A 23,381-nucleotide genomic window follows, 5' to 3' on the forward strand; every position below is an offset into this window, starting at 1 on the left:
CATTCTTCTGCATGTGGATGTCCAATTTTCCCAGCACCATTTATTGAAGAGACTGTCTTTCTTCCAATGGATAGTCTTTCCTGCTTTATCGAATATTAGTTGACCATAAAGTTCAGGGTCCACTTCTGGGTTCTCTATTCTGTTCCATTCATCTATGTGTCTGTTTTTGTGCCAGTACCACACTGTTCAAGTGCCAGTTTCTTAAATGAGCAGTCTTGTTTAAGTGGAATGTTGCTCATAATGGCTCTTGCAGTGCTACATCACTTTCAGTAAAATTTTGCCATTCTTCCAAAATGGAAGTTTTTTTTTTTTTATTAATTGAAGTTAAATTTACACACTTTTAAAAATTAAGTTAAAGTTTAAGATGCAGAGCAAGAAGTTCTGTTTGATGGAGCAGAGGAGTCATGGGATGATAAAATGAAGGCAGTTTATGGCCTACCCTCTTCGGTGCCCAAATCTCCAGGGAGTTTACAGAACCCTATCTGTCTCAGGTTCCCATTCTCAGCAACACTCTAGGAATCCGCTCAAGGAATCTATATACAGCCTGTTCCTCCAGCTCCCCTCCAATGTGCTGGGACTTCAGCACCCCTACGCTGCCAGAGACCCGCTCCAACTGCTCATCCTGCTGTTCCAGACCCACTGTTGCTGTGCTTGCTGCTCCTCAGTGAAATGGGAGCTGGCCAACTGGAGCTCAGAGTTGAGGCATCTGTATTTCTCTGTTGTTCCAGCTCAAGTTCGGGCCACCACTGTCCCCTAGCAGTGCCTGTCTAGTTTTTCTTCAGCTAATGCCTGCACAGATGAAGCTCACATCTGATCCTTCATGTCCCTGACAACTGGCTGAGTACTTGGATAAAGGTTTTTCTTATACTCAATTCAGTCATGTTGAGGTTGAATTTTCGAGGATTTGCTTCAACCATGCTGATGATCTCAAGGTCCTCTCGATCCCACTCCATGCTCGAGAGGTTGTTTCTCAGCTTGATGGCGATCCAGCTGATTTCTTGCCTCCTAGCTGTGAAGGGGTGCTGGAAGAGCTCTGTCCATTTGTCAAATAATCCCTGAGCAGTGTGGACTGCCTTCTGTACCTCTCCTTTCACCATAAAGTAGAGGTCTTCTGTAGACACAGGGTCCCAGCTTCTAGCTGCCTCATGCCTACTCTGTGCACAGGGCATCTGCGGCCTCTGATCCTCCTTCTGCTGACCTCACCAGCCTTCCCCAGCCACTGCCTCCTCAGCCTGGGTATCCCAGAGCAGCTGGCGTGCACAGGCCTGGGCGTATGGGTACACGGGCCCACCGTGGGTCCAGCACTCTGTCACCCTGCAGATGGTCCCCTACTCTGATGCTGGTCCCCTCGCCTGCCTCCCACCCTGCCAGGACTATGGTAAGCACAGGTGCCAGAAGATGGCATGCTCAGTTCTTTAGATACAAAGCATCCCATTGAAACAAATTTTATTCACCTGAGGCCTCCTGCTGAACCCAGTTGGGTTTTTTTTTTTTTTTAAAGATTTTATTTATTTATTCATGAGAGATACAGAGAGAGAGAGAGAGAGGCAGAGACACAGGCAGAGGGAGAAACAGGCTCCATGCACTGGGAGCCCGATGTGGGATTCGATCCCAGGTCTCCAGGATCGCACCCTGGGCTAAAGGCAGGCGCTAAACCGCTGCGCCACCCAGGGATCCCCCAGTTGGGTTTTTAAACTGGACCCAGACAACTCCAGCCATAACCACGAATGATTCCTAACATGGCAAAGGTTGAGATTTCCCACTGAAAAACCTGGGAATTGCGATCCGAAGGGCTATGAGCCTGGCTCCAACCAGAACCACCTGGTAGCTCACTTGGCTCTGGGAGGAACCTGCTGCCAGCTCAATCTGACCTGCCCTGGGGAGGAGAGCCAATTAGATGGGGAGCTCGGTGCAGGGCACAGAGCTCAGGACTGAGAGCCAAATGGCCCTCAGAAATGGCAAGAAAGACCATGAACTCAAAAGGCTTCGAGGGATACCATGCCTGTGTTTCTCACTGACCCCCAACCACCCCCAGAAGTCCACCTCAGATCTTGTCACTGTATCAAGTCTGTTGAAGAACAAAAATCTGGTGTCACCTGGAGCTCAAGTTGCTGCAAGAGGGTCTCGAAGATAGTCACCAATGAAAAGCTATGAGGGCAGAATTCCAGGAATGTATTTCATTTAGGCAGCCATAAAAGCTTTGAGATTAAAGACAAAACAAAACCAGTCACCACTACTAAGAAGATAAACATTGTGAATGATGGAAGTGTTGACAGACTGAATACAGCTGTTGTAGGAACGTGCACATTTCTCAACAGCTGATTCCTCAGCAGTGTCATGAGAATGTAGATGAAACAATTAATGGCTCAGTTGTGATACACTGGTGATATATCAAATATCCCCAAAGACAATAAATTAAATGTTTTATGCAGTTTTATGTTTAAAAAACTTGTTAATGTATAGGCATTGGCACATTTAAAAAAATATTTATTTGAGGCAGGGAGGAGCAGAGGATGAGGAAGAGGAGAGAATCTCAAGCAGATTCCCCATGAGCTCAGAGCCCAACTTGGGGCTCCATTCCCATGACCCTGACATCATGACCTGATATGAAATCAAGAGTCAGAAACTTAACCAACTGAGCCACCCATGTGCCCCAGCATTAGCACATTTTTATTTATTTATTTAGGCAAATGAAACCTTTTATTTTTTAAAAAAATTTTTTATTGGAGTTCAGTTTGCCAACATATAGCATAACACCCAGTGCTCATCCCGCCGAGTGCCCCCCTCATTGCCCATCACCCAGTCACCCCAAACCCCCCCCCACTCCCCTTCCACTACCCCTTGTTCGTTTCCCAGAGTTAGGTGTCTCTCATGTTTTGTCACCCTCACTGATATTTTCGCTCATTTTCTCTCCTTTCCCTTTATTCCCTTTCACTAATTCTTATATTCCCCAAATGAATGAGACCATATAATGTTTGTCCTTCTCCAATTGACTTACTTCACTCAGCATCATACCCTCCAGGTCCATCCACGTTGAAGCAAATGGTGGGTATTTGTCATTTCTAATGGCTGAGGAATATTCCATTGTATTCATAGACCACATCTTCTTTATCCATTCATCTTTCAGTGGACACTGAGGCTCCTTCCACAGTTTGGCTATTGTGGACATTGCTGCTAGAAACATCGGGGTGCAGGTGTCCTGCCATTTCACTGCATCTGTATCTTTGGGGTAAATCCCCAACAGTGCAATTGCTGGGTCGTAGGGCAGGTCTATTTTTAACTCTGTGAGGAACCTCCACAGGGTTTCCAGAGTGGCTGCACCAGTTCACATTCCCACCAACAGTGTAAGAGGGTTCCCCTTTCTCCACATCCTCTCCAACATTTGTTGTTTCCTATCTTGTTAGTTGTCCCCATTCTCACTGGTGTGAGGTGGGATCTCATTGTGGTTTTGATTTGTATTTCCCTGATGGCAAGTGATGCGGAGCATATTCTCATGTGCGTGTTGGCCATGTCTATGTCTTCCTCTGTGAAATTTCTGTCCATGTCTTTTGCCCATTTCATGATTGGATTGTTTGTTTCTTTGCTGTTGATTTTAAGTTCTTTATAGATCTTGGATAGTAGCCCTTTATCTGATAGGTCATTTGCAAATATCTTCTCCCATTCTATAGGTTGTCTTTTAGTTTTGTTGAGTATTTCTTTTGCTGTGTAGAAGCTTTTTATCTTGATGAAGTCCCAATAATTCATTTTTGCTTTTGTTTCTCTTGCTTTCATGGATGTGTCTTGCAAGAAGTTGCTGTGGCCAAATTCAAAAAGGGTGTTACCTGTGTTCTTCTCTAGGATTTTGATGGAATCCTGTCTCACATTTAGATCTTTCATCCATTTTGAGTTTATCTTTGTGTATGGTGTAAGAGAATTGTCTAGTTTCACTCTTCTGCATGTGGATGTCCAACTTTCCCAGCACCATTTATTGAAGAGACTGTCTTTTTTCCAGTGGATAGTCTTTCCTGCTTTGTCGAATATTAGTTGACCATAAAGTTGAGGGTCCACTTCTATATTCCTCAGCATCTTAAAAGCCATCTACAAAAAGCCCACAGCAAATATCATTCTCAATGGGGAAAAAACTGGGAGCCTTTCCCCTAAGATCAGGAACACGACAGGGATGTCTACTCTCACCACTGCTATTCAACATAGTACTAGAAGTCCTAGCCTCAGCAATCAGGCAACAAAAAGAAATAAAAGGCATTCAAATTGGCAAAAAAGAAGTTAAACTCTCCCTCTTTGCAGATGACATGATGCCGTACATAGAAAACCCAAAAGACTCCACCCCAAGATTGCTAGAACTCATACAGCAATTCAGCAGTGTGGCAGGATGCAAAATCAATGCCCAGACATCAGTGGCATTTCTATGCACTAGCAATGAGACTGAAGAAAGAGAAATTAAGGAGTCAATCCCATTTATAATTGCACCCAAAAGCATAAGATACTTAGAAATAAAGCTAACCAAAGATGTAAAGGATCTATACCCTAAAAACTATAGAACACTTCTGAAAGAAATTGAGGAAGACACAAAGAGATGGAAAAATATTCCATGCTCATGGATTGGAAGAATTAATATTGTGAAAATGTCAATGTTACCCAGGGCAATTTACACGTTTAATGCAATCCCTATCAAAATACCATGGACTTTCTTCAGAGAGTTGGAACAAATCATCTTAAGATTTGTGTGGAATCAGAAAAGACCCCGGATAGCCAGGGGAATATTAAAAAAGAAAACCATAGCTGGGGGCATCACAATGCCAGATTTCAGGTTGTACTACAAAGCTGTGGTCATCAAGACAGTGTGGTACTGGCATAAAAACAGACACATAGATTAATGGAACAGAATAGAGCATTGGCACATTTTTAAATCAAATTGCATACACAGGGCTTTTTATAATCTAGGAAAGTAGAATGCCAGGAGTCAACAAAATGTAATAAACTTAAAGCATTAAAACAGAAGGCACTTAACAAAATCTATTCACTATAGCAGCTGATATACCCTCATTTATATCCTTCACTTTATAAGTGGCAGTGAACATGTACCTGGATTGGAGACCACACAGAAATATGATGGAGTTTCGTGGCCGCAAAAAATCTAAGACAAACAAGTAATGAGCCCTTGGCCAATGTTTTTTTGTTTTTGATGACCTTAAGTCTACTTTGACTTTTCTCTCGTAAGAGGAAAAAACCAGAAGGATTCAGAACTGGAAGAAAAAGTGAAAGCCCGGAATGTAATTACTTGAGGGTGGGGGGGGATTGGTGGGTATTAACTCACTAGCCCCCCCACCACCCACCCCTGCCCCAGAAAAAAAAACCCACAAAAATTCAGCTGAGTTACCTTGAGACCTAATTGGCCTTATCCAACAATTTGTGAATACAGTAGACTCCTAGTCATAGGACAGGCTAATTTAAGACACCTAATAGACAGGCTCTCCAAGGAGCTGTACAAAATGGGGCACCTGGGTAGCTCAGTCAGTTAAGCGTCTGCCTTTGACTCAGGTCATGATCCCAGGGTCCTTGCTCAGTGGAGAGCCTGCTTCTTCCTCTCCTTCTGCCCCTCTCCCCTGCTCCTGTGTGTGTGTGTGTGTTTGCATGCTCTCTCTCTCTCTCAAATAAATAAATATCTTAAAAAAAACAAAATGCAAAAAATGGAAGGCTTTTATAGGAAGGAGGGTAGAACAAGGAGATTATTAGCAAAAGAAAAAAAAAGGATTATTTAAAGCATGATTACCTTCTCTTGGGGGAAGTTTGGGGTCTTATCAGGCAGATGACCTCATTCATGCTGACCAGGAAATGCCAGACTGATTGGTTTAAAATTCCACTCCTGGGAGAGGTTGAAACTACAATTAAGTCTTGATTTGCTACCCTGGGGGCAAATGACTACCTTGGGCCTATTATTTCTTTTGTTTTTAACAGTTGTAAGAGTGATAAATGCACAAGGTTGACATTCAAATCTAAGGAAAGGTATGCAAGCAGGAGTAACTAAAAGTAAACCTCTCCTAGAATTTCCCTTCATTGCTCTCCTGAGAGGGATTCCTTATTTCTTACCCTTTTCTGCCTCTGTTTATTCCCTTATTTTGTTGGGATACATCCCAATACTGTGAAAAGTGTGTTTACACTACTCGCCAGTTGTATTGGTAATGGAGCTGGGTCTAGACCTCTAGAATTTTGAAGGCTTGGTGTTTGGCTTCTAGCCTCCTGGGTTGCTGATAACGGTCTGATACTCCTTTCTTTGCAGGTGACATTTACTGCTGTTACAATATATAATCTATCTATCTATCTATCTATCTATCTATCTATCTATCTATCTATCATCTATCTATCTATTATCTAACTACCAGAGGCTGTTTAGATTGAGTTTGAATACCTTATTCTGAGGCCTGACCACTTGTGTCTAGTTGCAGGTCTACTTCCATTTAGTCTATGCAGCACTTGGAGGGTCTTTCCAACAAGATTGTATCTCAGTCACCTACATGAATTAACCTAGCCCTTCGTTTCAATCGTGAATAGGCAATGACTAACCACCAGACGTCTCTGCAAAATCAACAACAAAATTGATGAAGGACCAAGATGAACAAACAGAAAAAAAAAAAAAAAAAAACAAAAATAATTCAGGGAACTGAAAGTTTTAAATTGCTGACTGGTCTCTAAGTTCGTGCCTACCAAAACCTCAAGTGACCCAGCGTGCTATTCAGTAACTCACTCCCTTCCTCCTATAAACAATGTTTGTATATCTCTATCTCTCTTTTCTGACCTCCAGTATGGCCTCCCTCATCCTCACCCACAGCAGGCCACCTTGATTTCCCTGAGAATTAGAAGAGTTAGAAGAGAATTCGCATGAGCTCCCAACACCATATCTACCCAATCACCTGATCCTCTGTCTTCCTCTTACCATGAAGTCATTGTCCCTGCTCTTAGAGCAGCCCAGCTCCTTCCCCTATGCCCTAGATCCCATCTTTTCTCTCCATCCTAGGGATGTGGCTTCACCTCTGCCTCCCCTCTGTCCTGTATCATCTTCCCCTCTCTACTGTATCATTCCCATCAGCATGCAAACAGGCAGGTATTTTCATGTCTTGAAACACAACAAACAATCCTCTGCCTTTCCCCTCCAGGTACTGCCTTTCTCTCATCCTCCCTTTGCAGATGAACTTGAAAAACTTGTCTAAACTAGTTGCCTCTGATTCTTCATCTCCATTCTGTCTTAATCAAAGATTTTGCCCTCACCATTTTGCCAAGATAAATCTTGTCAAGATCAACAATGATCTCCTTATAACTAAATCCAATGCTTGATTCTCAGATCCCATCTTAAGTCAGATGCAGGCAATCACTCCTCTTTGAACACTGTCATCACTTGGCTTCAAGCCCTCACATTCCCCTGGTTGACCTCCAATCTTACTGGCAACTCCTCTTCACTCTCCATAGCTCGTTCACCCTCCACTGTCCACCCTCTTAATGCTGGAGTCTCTAGGACTAAGTTCTTGAACTCTTATCTACACTCTTCATGAACTTCTTTTTGAAGACCATCTATATATAATATCTACAGCCCCAACTTGTCTCCTCTGATCTCAAGACTTCGTGAATATAACTGCCTATTTCATATTTCCTTTTGGATGTCAAAAGACATCACATGTTTAATAGGTTCAACATTGAGCTCCTCATCTCAACATCCCTCTTCCCAAATGGCTCCTCCCATAGTGGTTCTGTTACAGAAAACAGTAATGAGCTTTCCTAGCATTCTACCTAAGAACATGAGAAGCCTCTCTTTTTCTCATATGACACATCTCATGCATTATACATTATATAATATACTCATTTTATATCCAGAATATGACACCTTGTAGTCACCTATGCCATACAACAATCATTTCACACCTGGGCCTTCTGTAATAACATCCTTACTAGAATGATCACTTCTTTCCAGTTTGCCTGATTTTCTCATTCAAAGTTCAGTCTCAGGAAACCCCCTCAGCCCCACAGAAAACTAGGATAATTTTTCATCCTACTTCTACCTGAGCTCTGCTTCTTCCATGGCGTCCTTACAGTCTATTCTCAATGGAGATAGATAGGCTGATTTTTATGAAAAGCAAATTTAATCATGTCACTTCTCTACTCAAAACCCTTCATTGGCTCCCCATGGCACTCAGAGAGGAAGCTGTTGTTTTCAGTGGCCTCTGAGACTGCAGGATCTACAGACTTGAAAGCATGAAGATGGAGAGTTCCTTTTTGATCAGGCTGATATTGAGGTACTTGTGGCATGTGCAATTGGCAGTGTCCAGAACTAGAGGGAGAATTGAGAACATATTCTATTTGTAAAACAAAAACAGATGGTTATGGAAAAAGTGGCAAGTAGGAATTCCAAGAAATTAGATATATTTGTTAAACTGGAAAAAAAAATAAACTGGAAAAAATAGTAGATAGGACTGAAAAGTAGATAGGACTGAAAGACAAAATTATATAATCTGTATTTAGGTATTATAATGATAAATGTCATATACATGTAATTTGTTTATATAGTATCTCAATTACAAAATGAAAACCACATAAATCTATATCTTTGTAACATGATGCCCTAAACTCCCAGAATCTTCAGTGTGACCCTTCCTAAATATGACCCTCAAGATCAGGAAATCTGAAATCAGCATTGATATAACACTGACATCCTATCCAAAGACCATTCAAATTTCACCAACTATTCAATGATGTCTCTTTCCTGTTTGGTTCGTGCTTTTCACCTAATAATCACGTTTTTTGTCTCCTTCAACTTAGAACAGTTCTTTAGTCTCTTCCTGTCCTTACAACCTTAAAAGTTTTGAAGAGTATAGACCTTTCATTCTGTAGGATGTAGCTTGGCCTGGTTTCCTCAGGACAGGACTCAGACATGCATTCTTGGGAGGAATATAATGAAGGGATGCTCTTCCCACTACATCACATAAGGAAGCTCTTGATATTGACCTATTCGACTACTGGTGATGTTAATCTTGATCACTTGGTAAATTTGTTGTCCTCTAGGTTTTTCCACATTATGTCATCACTTTTCTCTTTGAACTTGATAAGTATTTTGTGAAAAGGTACTCTTAAACCATGTCAGTATTCTCATCTCATTAAACTTCCATTTATTTGACTTAGTATCCATTGATGATTCTTGCCTGAATTAATCACCACCATTGTGCTAGTTGTTAGTTTTTCTCTCTCATTCATGATTTTATTTATTTAGGTACTTTCTCTTTTCTTTTTGATAAATCTGGCTAGGGTTTATCAATTTTACTAATTTTTTCAAAGAAGCATTTCCTGATTTCATTGATCTGTTCTATTGTTTTTTAGTTTCTATATCATTTATTTCTGCTCTAATCTTTTTTTATTTTCTTCCTTCTGATGGCTTCAAGCTTAATTTATTGTTCTTTTTTAGCTCCTTTACATATAGGCTAGGTCATTTGAGATTTATCTTTCTTCTTGAGATAGGCCTATATTGCTATATACCAGCCTCTTAGGACAGCTTTTGCTGCATCTCAAAGGTTTTGGACCATTGTGTTTTCATTTTCACTTGTTTCCATGTATTTAAAAAAATTACTTCTTTGATTTCCTTTTTTTTTTTTTAAAGATTTTATTTATTTATTCATGAGAGGCAGAGAGAGAGACAGAGACATAGGCAGAGGGAGAAGCAGGCTCCTCTAGGTGAGCCCAGTGAGGGGCTCAGTCCCAGCACTCTAGGATCATGACCTGAGCCAAAAGCAGATGCTCAACCACTGAGCCACCCAGGCATCCCTCTTCTTTGATTTCCTGGTGGACCCATTCATTGTTTATTTAGTAGCATGTTGTTTAACCTCCATGTGTTTGTGGTGTTTCCAGATTTTTCTTGTGGTTGACTTCAAGTTTAATAGTGTTGTGGTCAGAAAATACACATAGTATGATCTCAATCTTTTTGTATTTGTTGAGGCCTGATTTGTAACCTAGTATGTGATCTATTCTGGAGAATTCCCATGTACACTTGAAAAGAATGTGTATTCTGCTGCTTTAGGATGGAATGCTCTGAATATATCTCTTTAAGTCCATTTGGCCCAGTGTGTCATTGAAAGCCATTGTTTCCTTATTGATTTTCTGTTTGATGATCTGTGCATTGATATAACTGGGATATTAAACTCCCCTACTATTATTGTATTATTATCAATGAACTCAAACAAACATCATGTTTGTTATTGGTTGCTTTATATATTTGGGTACTCCTATGTTGGAGGCATAAATACTTACAATTTTTAGGTCTTTTTGTTGGATAGACCCCTTAATTATCATATAGGGTCCTTCTTCATCCCTTGTTACAGTCTGGCTTAAAGTCTAGTTTGTCTGGCAGAAGAATGTCAACTCCAGGTTTGTTTTGACATCCTTTTGCATAATAAATATTTCTCATCCCCTCACTTTCTTTCTTTTTTTATAAGGATTTTATTTATTTATTCATGGGAGACACAGAGAGGGAGGCAGAGGGAGAAGCAGGCTCTTCACAGGGAGCCCGATGCAGGACTCGATCCCCAGATCGAGATGACACCCTGAGCTGAAGGCAGATGCTCAACTGCTGAGCCATCCAGGCGTCCCACTCCATCCCCTCACTTTCAATCTGTGGGTGTCTTTAGGTCCAAAATGAGTCTTTTGTAGGCAGTATAGAAATGAGTGTTGTTTGGGAATACACATTTTTAAAATTCTCTTCTTTAACATTATTTTTTAATCCCTCTGGAATTTTTTCTTTACATATGAGGCAGGAATCCTATCTTTTCCCAAGTATAGCAATCAATTATATTGTTGAAGAGTTTATCCTTTCCTCCACTTTAATTACAATTTCTTTGGCTGTAGTTTGTGTAAGGGACTCATATCAAGAATGGGAGGATAGTTCATGACTCACGTTGGTGCTAGAACAGGAAAGTTGGGAACTGAGGATCCTCTACATCTTTCAAAAGCTAAGTAGTTTGTTATCTTTCATGGACTATAGGACTTACTCATCATGCTTCTCTCTGCCTCCTCCTTCTTGTAAACAGCTTCCCCTGCTTGCACATGTGCCCCATAGCCACCAACTTCTATCTGTCTGATTTGACCACTGGACTGCACACCATTATTGACTATAGGGGCTCTACAATGCCCGTGGCTTGAAAGGAATAATCTACTTGGCTCCATCCAGGCTATAGATTGGTTCATCTTTCAGTGGTCTACCTCTGGTTTGATCACCTTTGGTCAGGGCAGGGAGCCAAAGTTAGAATAGTTCCTGGGGAAACCCCTACAAAGCTGTACATAAGATAAAGCAGTTTCTTGGGATCCCTGGGTGGCACAGCGGTTTGGCGCCCGCCTTTGGCCCAGGGCACGATCCTGGAGACCCGGGATCGAATCCCACGTCGGGCTCCCGGTGCATGGAGCCTGCTTCTCCCTCTGCCTGTGTCTCTGCGCCTCTCTCTCTCTGTGACTATCATAAATAAATAAAAATTAAAAAAAAAAAGCAGTTTCTTTAAGAAGGCTGAGTCATATGGAGAATACTGAACATATCTACTAATTCTATAGTCATACATTAAGTTCTCATGAGGCAGGTTTAAAAAAAAATCAATTTGTAGGGGCACCTGGGTAGCACAGATGTTTAAGAGTCCAACTCTTGGTTTCAGCTCAGGTCGTGATCTCAGGGTCCTGGGATCCAGCACCGAATAAGGCTCCGTGCTCAGCATGGAGTCTGCTTAAGAATTTCTCTCCCCTCTTCCTCTTCACCTTCCCCCCTCAAATAAATAAATAAAATCTTTTTTCAAAAATCAATTTATACATTTTAAGAAGTTAGGATATTTGGTAAAGGTTCTATGAATCTGACAATTAAGGATTAGTTTAGGTTCATGGGTCACTATTGAGAAACACTGATTTAAGTCCTCCACTTCAACTTCTCAGATGAATAAACTGAGGCCCAAAGAGGATGATGGATTAGTCCTGGTCCACATGGCCTGTCAGTAGTAGACCTGGCATGTGAACCAGGGTTGGCAGTACAGTGAGGCAAAAGCAAAGCACCCAGGATATGCAATTTAATGAGGCCATCACTCTCAGAGTCATGCTAGTGTTAGAGTGCCTTCCTGGCCTCACCTTAGGCCCCCAGGCCCTATTAGAATGCTAGAGTCCTGCCTACCATGAGGGACAGATCAATCACATCTGATTTGAAGGGCTTATGTGAGGGGGACTTATGGAGAATTTTCCTGCATTTCTGTCTTCAGGGAGAAGTTCCTGAGAGACTGGTTCAGCTGGTTTTCCCAAAGTGAAGGATCTGATCATTTGAGATAATTTGAGATGGCTTCTTCAGTGATGGAGAAGCCTGAAATATCCTCTATACCCAGAGTATTGAGGGCCCCTCTGTGCACAGAGTTCCTTTCCTGGGCTATCTTTAGCTGGTTGCTGAGGGTTGCAGCATTTCTGAGACCTGGTGATGGATACTTCTCTTTTCTCCCTTTCATAAAAATAGGTCTTCCAGTCCAACTAGTCTTGTAGGATCTGTTCTTGCAGAATTGGAACATGTAGGGTTTGAGTTTCTCTTGTCTTCTGTCTGGTATCTGCTTCCTTCGTGCAGAACTGCTTACTAAGAATTTTACCACAGGAGGATTTTAAGAAATTTAGTGCTGGCTTTGTTTTTGGTCAAGGTGAAAAATCTTCAAGATGATCAGTAAAACAAAGAGGAAATAAGAGAAGAACCAAAGAGAAATGCCCTGAACCACTTTGTGACTTTTCTGCTCCCATCTACTCCTGCCTGCTCCTGCCTTTTCCCATGCACAATCTTTTCCCACCTGGACTTTTACTTTTCTCTCATCCTGATTTGGTGTATTCTCAACATGGCAGCCAGAGGCATTTGTCAAAATATGAATCTGGCAAGAAAATGAACAAAAGACATTCAGATTGAAAATGAAATGAAACTATCTCTATTTGTGGATGACATAATCTTATATTCTGAAAAATCCGAAGATATACACTAAAAAAACTATTAGAACTAATTAATGAGCTGACTGAAATGATAAGATACCAGTTATAAAATCAGTTGGATTTCTATATACTTGTAATAAGCAATCCAAAAATGAAATTAAGAAAACAATTTCATTTATAAGAGCAATCACAAGAATAAAACACTTAGGAATAGATTTAACAAAAGAAATGCAAAACATATTCTGAAAACTACAAAAGTTGAAAGAAATTAAAGAAAATCTACATAAATGGAAACATCTCATGCTCATAATTTAAAAGACTGAATATTAGTAAGATAGCAATTCTCCAAATTCATCTATAGATTCAATGCCATCCCCTATCAAAATCCCAATAGGTTTCTTTGTAGAAATTGACAATTGATCCTAAAATTCATGTGGGAATTCAAGAGACCTAAAATACCCAACACAATCTTGAAAAAAGAAGAAAAAGTTGGAGGACCCACACTTCCCAATTTCAAAACTACAAAGAAATAACAATCAAGACAGTGTGGTACTAGGGTAAGGATATACACATATATATAGAATAGAAGTGGAAATTCAGAAATAAATACATACATCTATGGTTCATTAATTAAGGATATCAAGATCATTCAATGAGGCAAATGAATAGTTCTTTCAACAAATGGTGTTGGGACAACCTGATAGCTACGTGCCAAAGAATGAAGCTGGACCCCCTACCTTGCACAATGCACAGAAATCAAATCAAAATGAATTAAAGAGTTAAATGTAAAAGCCCAAATTCTTTGTATTTTTTTTCATAGCCTCGATAAGACAAGGCCTCAAAAAATTGGTTTAAGACTGATTTAAGGGCACTTGGGTGGCTCAGTTGGTTAAGTGACCCACTTCGACTCAGGTCATGATCTCAGGGTCCTAGGATTGAACCCTGCATCAGGTCCTATATTGGGCTTCATACTCAGCAGGGAATCTGACCCCTTCCCTTCTGAAGGCTTGTGTGCTCTCTATGTCTCTCAAAGATTTTATTTATTCATGAGAGACACACAGGGAGGCAGAGACATAGGCAGAAGGAGAGGCAGGCTCCCTGCAGGGAGCCTGATATGGGACTCGATCCCTAGACTCCAGGATCATGCCCTGAGCCAAAGGCAGATGCTCAACCGCTGAGCCACCTAGGCATCCCTTGGCAACATATTCTTTGCTGTGACACCAAGGCATAAGCAACAAAAGAAAAAGATAGATAAATTGCACTTCATCAAAATTAAAAATTTTGTGTTTCAAAGGATACCGTCAAGAAAGCAAAAAGGCAACCCACAGAATGGGAGGAAATATTTGACAATCCAGGATATATGAAGAATACTTGCAACTCAATAAAAAGACAAATAACCCAATTAAAAAATACATGAAGGATCTGAATAGACATTTCTCCGAAGAAAAATAAATGGCCACTAAGCGCATGAAAAAATGCTTAACATCATCAGTCATCAGGAAAATGTAAATCGAAACCACAGTGCTGTAACATTTTCACACCTACTATGACAATTAGTATAAAAATAAGATGAGTGTTAGCAACAATGTGAAGAAAGAACCCTCATACTTTGCTGGTGGGTGTGTAAAATGCAGCCACTTTAGGAAACAGTTTGGCATTTTCATAAAAAGTTAAACATAGTTACCAGTTGACCTAACAGTTTCACTCCTAGGTATACACCAAACAGAAATGAAAACATAAGCCCAAACAAAAATAAAAGCTTGTACATGAATGTTCAAAGCACCATTATTCATAATAGCCAAAAGGTAGGAACAACCCTGAACTCTATTAACAGAGGAAGAGATAAACAAGATCTAGTATATACAGACAATGGAATATTATTTGGTCATACAAAGGAATGAAGTACTGAAATGTGCCGCAGCATGGATAAATCTTGAAAATACGATGCTAAGTGAAGGAAGCCAGTCATACAAGAGCACATATTATACAATCCCATTTATACAAAATGTCCAGAATAAGTAAGTATATATAGAGACAGAAAGTAGGCTGGTGATTACTATGGTCTGGGGTGAGGAGGTGACATCCAAAGGGAAGGGGTTGCTTTTTGGAGTGATGAAGATATTCTAAAATTGACCTTGATGATGGCTACATAACCCTGTGAATATACTATAACGCAGTGAACTGCGTGTTTTACTGAATGAATTATATGGTATATAAATTATATTTCATTAAAGCCATCCATGCCTACAGCCATATCTATATATCTATGATCACATCCTGCCTCTGCCGAGCACCCTCCAGGGCTCCCATGTCACTCAGAGTCAGTGTCAAAGCCCTTACAATGACCTAGAAGCTCCACCAGGATCTGACACCCCACTACTTCACTGCTTTCATCTCTTGCCCTTCTGCCCCCTTTGCTGTTCCTCTAACAAGACTGTTTTCTCCCAGATGAACTGCAAAGCTCATTCCCTTCCTTCCTACAGATCTCTGCTCAAATGCCACCTTCTTGATCATTCGATTAAAAATCACTGTTCTTATCCCATTGTCTTGCTCTATTTGTCATTTCTATAGCACTTACCATCTTCCTAGCAGGGATGATATACAAAATATTTAACAACCCACACTATAGGTATAGAAATATAGAGTGTGGAATAAGGTATAGATCCTACAGACCCCTGCTGTGCTGAGTATCAATCCTTTAGGATCTTAGGGAGATGGAGGCAGATGGTGTTCCTGGGAAGAGTCAGGGAAGCCAGGGGCACTTAGGCTTTAGGGCAGATGTACAGAAATGTTTCAACTGCTCTGCCTTACAACTACATACCTGATGAATAACAGCTCTGTTTGCATCATATCATGCCCGTTTCTTATATTTATCATCAATCTCTCATGTGAGGGCCCAGGGCAGGCCACCCTAAAATGTACCACTTTGTCATATTGATTATTTTGAATTAAGAGGGATGCCTTGGTGGCTCAGTCGGTTAACCATCCAACTCTTGATTTTGGCTCAGGTGGAGATCCCAGGGTTGTGGGATTGAGCCTCAGGTTGGGCTCTGCATTCAATAGGAAGTCCGCTTGAGGATTCTTTCTCTTCCTCTCCCTCTGCCCCCATCCCCACTTGCATGCACTCTCCCTCTCTCAAAACAAAAAACAAAACAATAACAACAACAACAAAAACAAATTAAAAAAACTTCAAAATAGAGTCACTTAAATGGCAAGGTAGGAAGAACACTTTGACCCCTGCTTTGTCTCTAGAAAGCAGAAAATTTATCTCCCACATGAAAGGTACCTTGCCTTCACCAGCAGGGGGAGAGACATCCTTATCATCAGAGACAGGGAATTGAGGGCCAAAGAAGCCTATATAAACAAACCTTGTTACATTTACTAATTTATTACCCCAGCCCAAATTCTCCTTAAAATTCCTTGCTAACTGAAGTTCCCAAACGTAAGTTTTCTTTGTCCTGTCAATTCCAATCTAAATTTATGTTTCTTTGTCTAAAAACTATGAAAGCTGCCTACCTCGGTCATTTCTTTGGGTCTCAATTTCATGATTGGGCCTTTGTGTGCGCATAATTAAACTTTGCTCTTTTTTCCTGTTAATCAGTCTCATATTAATTTAATTCTTAGACCAGCTAGAAGAAGCTTGAAAGGTGGAGTAAATGAACTTGGTCAGAGCTATTTCGGTGAAACCATGTGGACAGAAGTTTGATTGGAGTGCATTTAAAAGAGAATGGAAAGAGAGAAATAGGAGTCAAGAAATAGACAAGAAACCTTTTTTTTTTTTTTTTTTTTTTAAGAAAGAGTTTTTCTGTGAAGGAGAATACAGGGTAATTCGGCTTTCCATCTTCCTGCTAAGCTAAATTCCAGGCCCCAATGAGGTCTGTTTCTTGCTCCTAGATCCTTGGTGGCTTTGGTCTGCTGGTGCCAGGACCTGCCTACCTGGCTGTCTACCTCCCTCTGCTCCCCTCCCTCTTCTTCTAGTTTTAGAAATGGGTTATAGTAGAGAAGGGGAAATGATTTCAGGAGGTGTTTTTAGAATCAATGCTTTATAATTTTTTTCTGTCAGTTTAAGATTTTTTATTTTTATTTTTTATTTTTTAAAGATTTTACTTATTTATTCATGAGAGACACATAGAGAAGCATAGACACAGGCAGAGGGAGAAGCAGGCTCCCTGTGGGGAGCTCGATGTGGGACTCGATCCCAGGACCCCGGGATCATGACCCGAGTCAAAGGCAGATGCTCAACCACTGAGCCACCCAGGTCCCCAAATTTTTTATTTTTTGATTTAAGTTTTGATTTGGAGGTAATAGTAGAATAACACAGGAAGACTCCATGTACACCCAGTTTCACCAAATGGTAACATCTTACATACTTATGGAGCTTATGGAACAGTATCTCAACCAGGAGGTTGACATTGACCATCAGGAAACAAAGTATTTTTGCAACCACAATGATCCCCTCTGTTGCCCATTAAGAGTAACACCGCATCCTTAACCTCTGGTAGCCACCAATCTGTTAATGCATTTCTAGAATCTTGTACTTTTGAGAATGTTATATAAATGGAATCCTATGATTCCAAAGGTATGTAAACCTTTGGGATTGGCTTTTTTCCACTCAGTATAATTCTCTGCAGCTACATCCAGGTTGTTGCTTATATCAATAGCTCATTTCTTTTTATTGCTGAGTAGGACTCCATGGTATTGATATACCACAATTTTTTTTTAACCATTTGTCTGTTGAAGAATGTCTGGGCTATTTCTAGTTTTTGACTTTTACAAATAAAGCTGTTATAAACATTTGTGCACAGATTTTTTATGCATGTGTGAACATAAGTTTTCATTTCTCCAGGATAAATTCCTAGGAGTACGATTGTTGGGCCATATGGTAGCTGTACATTTAGTTTTTAAAGAACTTGCAAACTATTTTCTAGAGTGTCTACACCACTGGCAATGCATGGGTGATTTAGTTTCTCCACATTTGATGTGTCACTGTTTTTATTTTCACTATTCTGAGAGATATATGATAGTATCTTATTGTGGTTTTAATTTGCATTATCCCAATGGTGAACCATGTAGAATGTCTTTTCGCTTGTTCATTTGTCATCTGTACATATTATTTTTTTTTCATAAGGATTTTATTTATTCATGAGAGACACAGATATAGACATAGGCAGAGGTAGAGGCAGAGGGAGAAGCAGGCTCCCTGTGGGGAGCCTGATGTGGCACTTGATCTCAGGACCCTGGGATGACACCCTGAGCCAAAGGCAGATGCTCAACCACTGAGTCACCCAGGCATCCCTTCTGTATATCTTCTTTAGTGAAATGTCCTTCACATGACTTTCCCACTTTCTAATGGGATTGTTTGCATTTTTTACCATTAATCTTGAGAGCTGAAAAAATATATTATTGCTCTTAGTCTCTTGTTGGCTGTGTAGTTTGCAAAGATTTTTCTCCCACCATATATCTTGCCATTTGCTGACACGAGCAGGGGTGGGGCCAGTGTTTCCTCTGGTGTGGTGCTAAAGTAGAATGGTTATCATTTAAAGGTTTCTGTCTTGCTGGGCTACTCCTTTCCTGGTCCTTTAGATTAGACAGAGAAGCCTTTTCTTGGTGGTTTTGTTTTTGTTTTCGCCTGTGTCCATTAGTTTGAGTTTTCAGCTCTTGGTGAGGATATATGAGGCAAAAACAAAGCTAGGGAACAACCATGTCCTCCCTTGGGTCCTTAGGGTTCTAGACAGTCTGCTCTATTCCTTCATTATTCAGAGTTTCTTGTATTTGTCTTATATGCAATGTCCAGGTTTTTTTTTTATTGTACCTAGCATAAAGAATAGATGAGTGTGTATCTATTCCAGCTTCCCAGAAATGGAAGAGTTTTAGGAGAAGCTTTTAAAAATCTTTTTGAGATGTGAAATAATGCAAGCACATCTGCATGCGATGGGAATGATAGGGAAAACATGAATGACACGGGATGAAGAGAGAGTTGCTGATAAGATATCTTGGAGGAAGAGAGAAGCATGATTTGGCCTTAATACACAAGATTTGGCCTTAAATAGGAGAATGGACAGTTCATCTAGTAATGGATGTGAAGGCGGAGAACATGGGCACAAATGCAGTTAAATAAGTGTGCTGAAGAATGATAAAAGAAGGTGAAAGGAGAAGTGTGGTGGTGAAGAATGCTGCCTTAGGTGGACCATTTCTCTGAGCGGATAACTACTGATCACATGCATGAAGCCAGGGAATGGTTCAGGTAAAATCTGGAAGACGAGTGGTCCAGGCAGAGGCACCACCAGTCAGAAGTGTGTTTGTCATGTTCCAGAAACAGTAAGAAAACCTCCTACAGCATTCCCAGACCTAATCTACCTTCCTTGTGGACCACTTGGCTCATCTGTGTTATTTACATGGGTGATTCTCTGTTGCCATGCTTTTCTTTCAGCTCTCTAAAGTCCTCCCCACCAGGATGTGGACTGCATCTGTTTTGTCTTTGTAACCTCAGCACTTGCTGCCACACTTGAAACAGAGGAGGCACTTCGAAATATTCTTTCAGTGAACAACCACTGAAAAAGTTGCTCTAGAAGGTGACTAGGCAGGGACAATGGAGAGATCATGGATTTGTAGTACACAGATTTGTGTTGGAGTGCTGGCTTGAGCCAGGAAATAGCGAGGTGTGTGTGGATGAGCTGCTTTTCCATCTCCGCCCAGAGAACACATGCACGTGCAAGGACCATGGGTTTTTATTCATTGTTATTCCAGATCCCCAGCAATAGAATGGAAACCATATAGAGTGGTAATTGTCTCTTGGTCTAATGTATCCTCATCTTCCTGCTTTAATCTTCATGATTATCTGTGGATGGTCTCTTGACTGGTGCAGATGGTCCTGCACAGATCACCTCACCTTTTTTTCACTCTCCCACCTTCTCCCTACCTTCCAATGTCCTTTCAATCCTCTCCCCAAAGTACCTTCTTCTCTTGAATCATGATGCTTCTTCTTATCTTGAGTCATGATGCTTCCTAAAAATCACAAGCCTTCAGACTCTTTTTCCTTTTTTGGAAATTGACACAGCCTTTGACAGGACTCATCATAGCTTCTCCCCTCTCTCCCTAGACCTTTGGGAGGTAGGGTGGGGGTAGGGAGAAGCAAGGAGAAGGGAAGATTTTCTGCATTTTATCTTTTTATCTTTAAACTTTGGACATCCGTTACTACTTGGATTGATCTGTCACAACTCCTCAAAAAGATTCATATGTGGAGTGCCTGGCTGACTCAGTCAGTAGAGCATGTGACTCTTGATGTCAGCGTTGTGCATTTGAGCCCCGAGTTGGGTATGATGCCTACTTTTAAAAAAAAATCAGGTGGAAAAATTCATATATGGTGGATAATGCACTAAGGCTAGCTTAATTTTAAACTCTGTCTCCTGTGGCCACTTTCATCTTCTTCCCTCTGTTCATTTTTCTTGATGTTGCCCCATGGAGGACCGTTTCCCCCAACTCTGTTTTCCCCATCCCTGCCCATAGGAGAGATTAAGCACTGTCCATTGTGCACAGGCTATTCCCTTGGATTCAGAGCTTCCTGTTACTTTCCCTTCCCAACTTCCAGTTGGCCTTTGATTTAGCTCTAGGTTCAGCTCCTAAAGGCCAGCATCTCTTACCCTCCTGCTCTATAGCCTTCTTCCCAGAGAGGCTGGAGGCTCTCCTGCACTGTGCTGACTCTGGTGTAACCGACACCACACCAGACATAAGGTTGTTTATCATGCTGGTTTTCCCCCGTAGATGGTGAACTCACTGAAGGCAGAGTCTTTCACTGGCCCTGCCTCCAGGCTTCAAACTGTGTGGGAGATAAATGAATGATTACATAAAATAAGGGCTTTTTCCACCCCATCCAGGGAGGTTCACAGGTTGAGCCGAGACCTCTGATGTAGTATTTGGAGAATGGGCAGAGCACTGTCTGCAAAGGAGGTGTGTGTGTGGGGGGGTGGATTCAGGGGTTGGAGGGGATATCTGTGTAATCAGAGTTTTTTTCTGTCTCTCTATGCAAGAAGGTAACCCATGTAGACAAGTGATAGGCATGTGCAGACCACAGAATGTGTGCTGAAGAGAAATGAGCAAAAGTAAGTGGGAAAACTGCTGACTTTAGAAGGTACTGAGAGCTGACTCAGTGATAATTCAGGACACTGCTCTCTGCCTTGAACAGTCTGAGTTAACATTTCTTTGAGGGGCGTGCCAGGGTGGCTCAGTTGAGAGGCCAACTCTTGATTTTGGCTCGGGTCATGATCTCAGGGTCATGGGATGCCCTGGATCAGACTCCTCACTCAGTGGGGAGTTTGCTTAAGATCCCCTCTCTGGGGCACCTGGGTGGCTCCGTCGCTGAGTGTCTGCCTTTGGCTCAGGTCTTGATCCCGGGGTCCTAGATCGAGTCCCACATCAGGATCCCCGCAGGGAGCCTGCTTCTCCTTCTGCCTGTGTCTCTGCCTCTCTCCGTGTCTCTCATGAATAAATAAATAAAATCCTTAAAAAAAAAAAGATCCCCTTTCCCCTCTCCCTCTAACCCTCTCCCCCACCTCATGCTGGTGTGCACTCTCTCTCTTTCTCAAATAAATAAATAAATCTTTAAAAAAAAAAAGGAGGGGGAGAGGCTGAAGGAGGGAGTAGTTCTATTTCCTGCCAAAAGCTGTGTGCCTCCTGAGATCATAGCAACAAGTGGGTGTCTTCTTCAGCTGAGAAGTGAGAAGAACACACCCCATGGTGGGGGGCACTCCAGGGTTGCTGTGTGCCCTTCTGCTTCTGGGTGTGGCTGGCTGGGTGAGGCATCCCTGCATCTAGATGTAAAGACTCCTAGGCTGGGAGGACTTGAGCTGCTGCCTAACTGACCGTTACAGATGCTCCCTTCAGGGTTTTTTCTTCAATATTTTAATTAATTAATTAGTTAATTAATTAGACAGAGAGAGAGAGAGAGAGAGAGAGAACAAGGGTGAATTGGCAGGGACCCCAATTCGGAGCTTGATCCCAGGACTCTGGAACCTGAGCAGAAGGCAGATGCTTAAATGACTGAGCCACTCAGGCATCCCTCAGATGTGCCATTTGGACAAGGTTCCACAACTTAGGGAAAAAGGCATCAATTGTGGTCAATAAATTAGAGAAACTGGACATTTCAAGATGTTCTCAATAGGCAACTACAGGGGAACAGACTTGAGGGATTTTTTTTAAAGATTTTATTTATTTACTCATGATAAATAGAGAGAGAGAGAGAGAGAGAGAGGGGCAGAGACACAGGCAGAGGGAGAAGCAGGCTCCAGGCCGAGAGCCCGAGGTGGCACCCGATCCCGGGACTCCAGGACCGCGCCCTGGGCCAAAGGCAGGCGCCAAACCGCTGAGCCACCCAGGGGTCTCACTTAAGGGATTTTTTTTTAAATTTTTATTTATTTATGACAGTTACAGAGAGAGAGAGGGGCAGAGACACAGGCAGAGGGAGAAGCAGGCTCCATGCACCGGGAGCCCGATGTGGGACTCGATCCCGGGTCTCCAGGATCGCGCCCTGGGCCAAAGGCAGGCGCCAAACCGCTGCGCCACCCAGGGATCCCCACTTAAGGGATTTTTTAAAAAAATATTTTATTGGGACACCTGGGTGGCTCAGTGGTTGAGTGTCTGCCTTCGGCTCAGGGCCCGATCCTGGGAGCTGGGATCGAGTCCCACGCTGGGCTCCCTGTGAGGAACCTGCTTCTCCCTCTGACTGTGTCTCTGCCTCTTTCTCTGCATCTCTCATGAATAAATAAATAAAACCTTTTTTTTAAAAAAGGAAAAATATCTTTAAAAAAGATTTTATTTGCTTATTTGAGAGAGAGAGAGTGTGCAAGAGCTCAAGCGGGGTGGGAGTGGTGGAGAGGAGTAGAGAGTGAGAAGCAGACTCCCTGCTGAATAGGGAGCCTGACGTGGGGGCTCAAAGTGGGGCTAAATTCGGGGTTCGATCCCAGGACCTGGGGATCAGGACCTGAGTCAAAGCAGATGCCTAACCAATTGAGACACTCAGGTACCCTGTAGACTTGGGGCATTAAAAACACTGCTCATCCCCAAGAGGAAAGCAAGAATTGGTTAAGAAGTAGGGCTAGTGGACACCAAATGGTGATAGAATTAAAGACCTGTGATTAAGAATGTCGGCAAGTGGAGGAGAAAGTAGAGTCGGCCCTTGAGAAGAGTGAGGAAGTAGCTGAAACATTCACAGATCCTGGGAGGAGAGTGGAAAGTAAGGATTTGCTTATAAAATTCCATAACCATTTTCAGGGGTTAAGGAAGAGTATGAGATCTTTTGTAATTGTTTCCTGTCTTGAAACGGGAACCAGATAACACGAGGTGCCTTTTCGTGCTTTCAGCAAAATTGAGGAAGAAGATAATGGAGTTAACATGTGACAGATCATTAGAAATCATTTTGAGGAGGTGGG

At 41.8% G+C, this 23,381-nt stretch overlaps 1 pseudogene; it reads right to left on the reverse strand.

Annotated features, from left to right (window-relative positions):
* Window positions 1-487: 487 nt before the first annotated feature.
* LOC112668880 (syntaxin-6-like) lies at window positions 488-1,169 on the reverse strand (annotated as a pseudogene).
* Between the last annotated feature and the right edge of the window lie 22,212 nt (window positions 1,170-23,381).

Source organism: Canis lupus, chromosome 23 (assembly GCF_003254725.2).
Source record: "Canis lupus dingo isolate Sandy chromosome 23, ASM325472v2, whole genome shotgun sequence".
Lineage (NCBI taxonomy): Eukaryota > Metazoa > Chordata > Mammalia > Carnivora > Canidae > Canis > Canis lupus.